The 9,284-nt window shown below is 36.3% G+C and overlaps 1 protein-coding gene across 3 annotated transcripts in view; it reads right to left on the reverse strand.

Moving 5' to 3' along the window:
* Positions 1–8,569, reverse strand: part of LOC110459672 (beta-1,3-galactosyltransferase brn-like) — a 23,028-nt gene extending 14,459 nt beyond the window's left edge. Inside the window, exons 1-4 of one of the 3 annotated variants that reach the window (XM_021512034.1) lie at positions 8,543–8,565; positions 7,755–7,845; positions 7,445–7,551; positions 2,463–2,581 (exon numbers count right to left, since the gene is read on the reverse strand). The gene's annotated coding sequence lies outside the window, so the exon portion shown is untranslated. Of the gene's footprint in view, positions 1–2,462; positions 2,582–7,444; positions 7,552–7,754; positions 7,846–8,542 lie in introns of all 3 variants that reach the window. The other 2 variants (XM_021512035.1, XM_021512036.1) reach the window with 2 other exon arrangements.
* Positions 8,570–9,284: the final 715 nt, after the last annotated feature.

Consider the following 9,284-nt stretch of genomic DNA (forward strand, 5'->3'; position numbering starts at 1 on the left):
TTACCAAGATTCCTATGCTGAAAGCTGACATAGTCCGAAATGAACACCAAATCTGTTCTCTTCTTGTAACGAAAATTTCGTCTGTAAGTGATCTCTTATAGCTATATTTCATCTAATTGTATCATAATACAAGTATTCCAACTAAATAAGATCGTAGTATTATGTTGTGAGTCTGTAAATTAACGATCCAAGTGTTTAAATGGTAGGTGAAAACTATAATTGTTGAACCAATGTGTATGAGCAGACGACAAGTCCACCACCAGGTGTAATATGTATTTTTACGGGAAACACAGGTTAATACTCATAACGATTGTTCAGCCTGTTGATATAACATCATACCTGTCACGTGTATTCCATTTAATCATACTGTCTGAACTTTTATAGTCCATTAGAGTCGAAAGTTAGTTTCGGACATAGCGGTTCGTCTTCTACGGAAGCTATATTTGTTTATCTTTTCGGTAACACTCGGGAATCATCGTCATAGTATTTTATCGAGTCTCTCGGACTTTATTCACTTAATATATAAAACGCAGGAGATATCTCGTGTTGATAATTTCAAGCAATATGATTTTGGCTAGCACTTTCTATAAATTGAAAGCCGGGAGATTCAAAGGCACAGTGTCAATTTGACCTCAAAGGGATCAGGCAGAGGAGGCAGAGCAGGCAAAGCAGGCAGCGATGGAGAAGGGGCAGAAGGCGGCAGTTAAAGTATAAGGAGTAACTAGGAGAAATGTATTAGAAGAAACGTACTAGGAGGTCATTAGGAAATGTACTAGGAGTAATTTAGAAGAAATAAACGAGAAGAAACTTATAATAGGTGCAATTTAGGAGAAATGTACTAGGTGCAACTAAATAGTTTAGTAGGAGAATCTTTAACGAACAAAATGAGGTAGATTCTGTCTGAAACATGCATTAAAGATTAAAAACTAAATATTTCGATTTATTCATATGAATCATAATCACATTGTCAATTAGTCAAAGAGAGACAACTCATCTCGACATTGTACAGGTAACCACTTAGTCTGCTGTGGGGTGTACTTTTGTATTGTATACAAGATACTCGGCCGGACGGCAGACTGTTTTGAGTCTTAAGTACCGGACGATCGGACATTGCAGTTACCTAGTTGTGCATGTTAACTTAATGACTGATCAGATAACCAATATGGCCGACTGGCGGCCACCTTATATTTTGACAGTGAATGTTTTTATCGCTATTTCTCAGAAAGTACTGGAGGGATCTTTCTCAATTTCAATATGTAGGTTTCTCTTGGTCCCTAGTTATGCATGTTTACTTTTGTGACTGATCAAATAAAAAAAACTGGTCGACTGGCGGCCATCTTGGATTTTGACAGTGAATGTTTGTTATCACTAGTTCTAAGAAAGGACTGGAGAGATCTTTCTCAAACTTGACCTAAATGTGCATTTACTGTTAAGTTGACCCACTCAAACAGATTAGAGAAAAGAAGAGAAAAGACCGAACTGACATAGAATTAATGAAGATGGTATGATGGTTGGGTCCAACATTCCTCTTGGATCTCTTGTTACCAGTGAACTATTGAAAATTATTCATTTTATATAAGTGATATTCTTATTTGACCAATCAAAACACTGCTTACAAACTACAATGGTAAAAATTACCAGCTGCCAATCTTGTCAAAGGCTGGTTAGCTTAACGATACGCAGGTCGCATGAAATCCGTCCATTTTACTGCCCACATTTATCAGATATGTTACCTATCATTGGTGAACTATTCTCTTGGGGAAACACAACGTTTAATTCCGCAGTTTACTTTCATTTAAAGAAATCCAGCAGACTATGCAGGTTAGCAATTATATCTGTTTTGGACCACGGTGTCAGCATCCCAAGCTAAGCGATTGGCGGAAAGTATAAGTATCAGGATACACTAGTGCATTCCCCCCACTCCCCACCAACGTGTTTTGTTTTCTGTTTTGTATAATCACACCCGCAATCAATTGCCCGGGTAACTCCAATACAGGTACGTTATGTTCTATAATAGCCAGGATAATTTGTCATATAATGATTGTCTACATCATAATAGCTGTACAAGGTACTTATATGAGGATAAATGACATTTTCGTTGATTAACAGAAAAAGCAGGATCAAAACTACGACGAACCAGTGTTAGCCTTTAGCTAGTAATTTTCAGAACGCTTGCTTTCCGACAAGCGCCTACATGCTTCATTGCATACAACAACTTGCACGTGCCAAGACGAATTAACATTATGATATATGGATATTTGTGATATTTTATGTAATTATGGATTAAACGTCCATGCTTCCAAAAATGACTTCCAGATTGTTTTTTATTTTTTGGTCACGTTCATATAACCACTCACTTTCGGTGCATTGTATTGTGAACCGAAACGCTGTTTCCTTTATTGATACATGCACACAGTGACATCGCAGCGTCAGGGTATATCGTGATTAAAAGAAATACTCACTCAATGGTAATGGGATTAGCGCGAGCTTTAAACTCATATATCCATTTTCTGACTCCGCTCCAAGGCGCTCGTTTAGTGTATTTTCCAATCATATAAAGTCTAAATGCACCGCCACGATTCTGAAAACAGAGAAAAGTTGTCAATAAATTAAGAATGTCATGTTTTGAAAGTGTCAACATTTAACCAACCGGTTTATCGCCATCTAAACGTTCAGTTAAATTTTGTATACCTTCTTTCAATTATATTATTATATAATAATTTCTGTCATCCTTTCATTGTTCAGACTGAATACCCACTGGTATACCAACAGTAAGACCGCACCAACGTACGGATGCTATATGATGCGTGACGCGTATTTATCTAAAGACTAATCTAAAAAAATGTTTACATATGTGTGCATTGTAACTGATTCAGTCAGATCGACATGCAATTTTGTTTACGGGGACTACGAAAACATTTGGGCTAAGGTTGAAGCGAAGGTGACGCTTTGACACGGCTGGTTTGCTGGTTAATAGTTGTCCTCATAATGGGACGTGGAACATTCAAAAAGATTTTATTTTGAATAGTCAGCAAAAAGTCAGGAAAAAGGGCCGATATAAATCGAGATTTTAAAACCCAGTCATATATGTATGTATATTACAATAGGTCTGGCTTTTCTTGATTCTACCAGGGCCTTTAAATAAATGTTGTCCCTACACAGCTCCTCTGCGAACGGACAATAAAATAGTTTAGCGACATAGTAGACTGCAAAAGCATTAACAGAACAACGCACGTGCGAAATTTCGACATCACATGACAAGACTTCAGCAAGTTATTCAATGTTGAATGGCATGCACTCGTAGCAAGTGGCTTCTTTTCAATCAAATCAGATACTTTCCTTGAGGCCTAAATTAACACCAACAAACTTCATATATTAAATTAATCCTTTTACTGAAGTTGTGGTGGCAAACGTCATTTTTTATTTGTAAGTTAACTTTGATACGCAAGAAAACAACAAAGGGCCTGGAACTTACTTCAATCACAAGTGCTGAGCACATATTATATGATATATACATGTATGATACACAATATTAACTTTTAAATTGTATTATATTTATATCGTATAAATAGTGTCCTGCACCTTTAAATTCAATTAAGATGGAGGGGTATTTAAAATTGCCAAGTTTGAGGGGTGTCGTTTGAAAGTTACCTAAAATGACCTCTGACTTAATCATCCGTTTTTATAAACAATCACGCAATACACGCAGAATGAAATTTTGTCTTTTTTTTAATATATGCCTGTTTAATATTCAAAAACAAAAATTGTGTATTTTGTTTGTTAAGCTCATTTTAAAAACATCATATTATATTTGTGATTTACCCTACACCTTTTGGTTCCCCCACAAACCCACTTTCGGTCAAACCTTTGCCTAAGCTTTTGAAATCTTTGAATAAATTAATGAGAAAAAGTTGATGCATGATCATACATTCTAAGTCAACATCATATGAAAACATGAACTGTTGAAACATAACGATTTAAAAAACATTTTTGTTATGCGATCCTATTTACTATAGGCACGGAATTAGAATCTAAGTCTGTGCTATATAAGTAGGTTCTCCTTCCTCAGTTATTCATCCTGAACCGTGTTTTTGACATATTTAAATCTTGCATATAAATAAAAAAAAACGTTTACTTCAGCAATACAATTAAATTATACCATTTTACTGAACCCGGGAATATTAAAACTAATAGCGCACGTATCTCATTTGACCCCGAGTACCGACAGAGGAGAGAACAGAATACGCCGTGGCTATCACAACAGTTATCCCTTGGAGGGCCTCATAGCAAAATCAAACTATCCCTTCGTGAGTGTCGGAGATGAATTTCATTATATATTTGAATGTAATAATATAACTATATCCACCTTACGTAACAAATATATTCCCCGTTATTATTGCACAAACCCAAATATTTATAAGTTTNTTCCTTTCGCATAAACTACTGTCATAGATCTCTCCCATACACGCCCATAAATATAACAAAATAAGTTCATCTGTGTTCCAACTCAGACGAAGATATATACTAGCGATGTTAATAGTTTTAGATATTTATTCATAACATAAACAGCATTTCTGTCGATTCTATTTCAGCTTTAACCGGCTATCCGGAAGAATACATGCACCGTACTAACTGCTAGGGCAGTTATTTTCTCCTTTGAATACTTCCCACCTGGAATAATGATTCCGTAACATAATCCTTGTGCTATCTTTTGACCATTTGGCAACTTTTCGCTTTGTAGCTGACGCGGTAACGGTTTCCTCACACGGCTAGACATTGTTTACAATGAAATGGTGTGCTATGCACATGTACTAGCAGAGGGAAATCCCTGGACAAAACGTTGGTCAGACAGGTAGAAATCCCGATGACTATCTTAAAATTATTCATTTTTATGAATATATATCAGCCAAATCCGATCATTACTTTCCATAAGGAGACTCACTTGATATGTTTATGTAGTATTTGAAACCAAAAGAAAAAATATACACTTCACCGTGATGCCCCTTTAAATACGAGAAAACATTTTTACACAATTTTCACTTCTATATTACAATTGCAATTGTGATGCATTAGTTTATAAATTTACATGCACATGCATGCAAGTATCTTAATCAGGGCTCGGCAAAAGCACTCGTCCGCTCGTCCTGAGGAGCAGATTTTGCTGACAGATGAGTGATTTTTATTGTCAACTAGTCTTTCGGACGAGTAGATTTTATGTACTTCGGTTACGATATATATATATGGTTTCATAAAATTATTTTATGTTTCTAATTCACTTGAGTAAATTATACAGTTAGTCTGATAATTAAATTAAAAAATAACTTTGAAATTGTATATATACTTTTCACTGTGGTCAAACGGCACTGTATAGGTTCCGGAAATAACGATCTCCGAAGCGAGGTAGATTTTTGAAGACCACTGCATGCTTGTGATCATTGACATGTTTTCGGTATACTATCATCATTACGAGGGTGGATGCAAAACAATTAGTGTATTAATAGATCAACCTGCGTTACGAACTTGAAATATTCCAGAAATGAAACTGAAAAGCACATTAAAATATAACGAATCAGTGCGGTTATCACGGCCCGAGGTCGACAATCTCACAGATTATGTCAATAATTAAATCACAAATCTCATTTGACACATGGTTTATGTATTTTTCTTAATTCAATGATTTATAAATTCAAAACACACCTTAACGAAAGCATTTGTGTTTTTAAACATAAAATAAACAATGATTGTAAATAGCACCTTTGGACATGCTACTGTATGGATAATAGCGATCAGACTATAATAGCGATTGCGGCTTTATGTTACTGTATGGTTTATTGCATTATTACATTTTGCCTGTTGGTGGAATACACGTTTTTTCTCACACAGATGGATAATTTCGAGTGCTGTTACTGCCAAAAAAGCTTTATAGAGTTTAGTAAAATAATTGAACATTACATGCAAGACCACCGGAACTTAGGAAGAACGGTTACACAAACGAAGAATTTTCTTCTAGTTCCAGAAGAAATAAGTCTCCAATGTAAATATATTATATAATACCAAACGATAAAAACTGCAGCGTGAGGGTACAAAGAATTTATCCACTTTATGTTTGTTCCCTGTTTAAAAAAAAATATCAAAAAAGTTATGAACACAACAGTGACCTGAGAATTTGTTACAGCTATATTTAGACCTAAACTAAAGTGTTAAGAGTAATTTTATATATTTTAGGGTTAAGATCGACTTTCGGTAAATATGCCGTTCGAACTCTAGTCTGGCCGTTACATTTTCTCGTTCTCCTGTCCAAAATTGGCAATCTTGCCAACGCTTGTTTCAAGCCTAGGAGTACGCTTAGCAAAGGGATACCTGAAACTGGGTTGTAAATAGTTGTGTTTTTCGGGGGCGGGGACTTTAAAGAGGGAGGGGGAATGCAATAAAACTGGACTGGATCGGTCGTCGCCGACCATTTAGCTCAATTAGTAGAGCATCCGTCTCGAGTTCGGAGGGTTCCGGGTTCAAGTCCCGGCCTGGCTGTTACATTTCCTCTTTTCCTTTAACCCATGGAAGGTGGTATAGGGTTTGGTGTGTCTTCGGGGTCGAAGACTTTGTTGAAGGAGGGAGGAAGTAGCGGAACTGGACTCAGGGTCGATCGTCTGCGACCAGGTAGCTCAATTGGTTAGAGTGGCGGTCTAGAGTTCGGAGGGTTCCGGGTTCGAACCCCAATCTGGCCGTTGCATTTATCTTTCAACTGTTACACATATAATAAACATGAGTGCAAAAAAAGTACATCATATAAAAATGACGAGGAAAAAATATAATAAAAATTACATAAAAGGAGAAAGTTACATTTGAGATGTTAGAAAGAAAATCATCATCTTTCTCGTTATGCTAACTTTCTGTAAACGGAATTGCTACGTTTTTGACGGCTAACTTACCCGAATGCCTGTCCGAACTTACCCCATGGCGGGGCTCGTCCGGCCATCCGATCTTCTGACAGGAAAAGTTAGATAATTCTTCAAAAACGGACGTGCTGCCCTACTTCCCAGAACGGACTTAAATAAAAGGGGCCGAATTTGCCCAGGTGTCCCCTTAATTGTTATGCCGATCTTAAAATCTCTTGGAGGTAGTGTTCTTATCTCATTCTGAAAGCAGTATCATCTCATCCTAAATCAGTAAATATCAGATATCAACAAAAGCAACGCTCTTTTTAGGCCTTGCCTTTTCAAATTACGATAGAAAGTTGAAAAGTCACAGCTATACATGCTACACGTACATGTGGACGGTCCTTTATATAGTTGTACGTGTACTGTAGCTCACAAGTACCCGTAAGGTTGCAAAACCTCTGTAATAACAATCAGAAGAGACTTATTACCATGTAATAATTATACAAGGAAATCGACAGTATAATCACTAGTAATCATTGTCAATCTTATCATAACAAGCAAGTTACCATACAGTAGTCGTCGATTAAGAGCCACGGTTGTTCAAACTTCAGACATTAACCGGAATTTGCTTTGACTGCATGTCTCCTCACACACTCTTTTTTCATCATCGTCTCTGAATTCAATCAAAATTTATCAGATTTATTATAAGAATTGTAGAAATTAGATCGATTCGGATGTCAGCGCTTGTGATTAATGATCGATTATGTAAGATTAAGAAGTGATTATCAATATATATTACAGTTTATCGGGTTGAAAAGTTGCGAAAATAACTGCTTCATCCGTTTTGACTAATTATACAACATTATCCAAATTTACCTCGACTGGAGGTGTACAACGACGTGATTTATTTCGCTCTCGCTTCGGTGATCGCTATTTCCGGAATCTATACAGTGCCGTTCGACCAGTGCTTATGAAACAATAATATGTGAAATCAATTAGAATATTGATATTTTATCACAAGAATAAGTTAATCTATTTTTTTATTTTATTTTTGTTAAAAGGTTTTTTTCAATGGTAACACGATGGATCTTTTGTAAATATGTGTAGTATTTTTTGGTTATACCTACCAAAACAACAATTTTTAGGAAATAACACTTAAAATGTTTATTAAAATTCTATACTATATTGTCAGAGTGATGTCTCTTCAAGCTGGGATTACAGTGGCGGATCCAGAGGGGTTTTTTGGGCTTCAGGAAACCCACCCACCCTGAGAATTCACCATTTTCCTCAATTTTTTCCAACATGGAACCCCCCCCCNTCCGCCACTGGATTACCATTGCTATTTTTAGACGTAAACAAATTATCACAGAGATTAGAGATTACCACAAACACTTAACAGGCTTCACACACCGAAATCTTAATTTAATTAAACGTAGAAACAAAAAATAACGAAAGTAAATATTGAAGCAACGAGAACTGTTCCGCGTCTGTACAACGTCAACAAACATGTAGGCTATCTACCTGTACGCTGGGTCATATCTTACATGCATAATTGTGATCAGCAGACATTAATCGTTGTTAAATAGCCATAACCTAGAACACCGCCTTTGATATCGTAAAATGGTAGAAATTACTGGCACTAGTCAAAATTCAATCCAACTTACCGCTACAAGTTCAACCGGATAGGTGGCTAGAACATTTCTTGGTTTAACGCATGCGCAACAAGCTCTTATCTCAATTCTAGCCTAGAGGGGGTGCCCAAATTGGCGCTTGACTACGGGGAAATAATCAGATCTTCTGGAAAATTCCACGTGATTCCAGAAAAACACCACATTTTCAAAACCCACTCAGTGCCGTTCTTTGAAAGATATCGAAAAACCAAATATACCGTTTTCTTCAGAATAATTAGGACTACGTATGTTTGGAGTTTCGTTTCGTCAGCTTTAAGCGTTAAATCTCCAGTGGCCATGTGTGATATTTTTGTACTTACATGTATCAAAGTTTTAAAAAAAATCAGCACTAAAATTGGCATATACATGATGAAGTGGACTATGTGGGCTTAACTTTTTTTTTTTTAAATCGAATATTTCAACAATATTGTTTTTTCTTTAAGTCCTTTAAGGTCAATGTTACAGGTACTTATATCACGATTAGAAAAGTGCTGATTATACCTTTTTTTTGCAATGCTTCATTGAACGTGACTGTGCACGTGGCATCCTTTGATTAATTGAGAGATGCACTACACTCAGGATTCTAACCGCGGTTCTTGATTGCTGACCAGTCAGCAGATTCGCACATTGCTGACATATACTTTAGTAACTACAATTTGATGGAAATCTAGATAACTGACGTGAGTACTGTCTGAATCATATGGATCATATTAAAGTAAACTAGCTAGTCTTGTGT

The sequence above is a fragment of the Mizuhopecten yessoensis genome, unplaced genomic scaffold (assembly GCF_002113885.1).
Source record: "Mizuhopecten yessoensis strain PY_sf001 unplaced genomic scaffold, ASM211388v2 scaffold10185, whole genome shotgun sequence".
Classification (NCBI taxonomy): domain Eukaryota; kingdom Metazoa; phylum Mollusca; class Bivalvia; order Pectinida; family Pectinidae; genus Mizuhopecten; species Mizuhopecten yessoensis.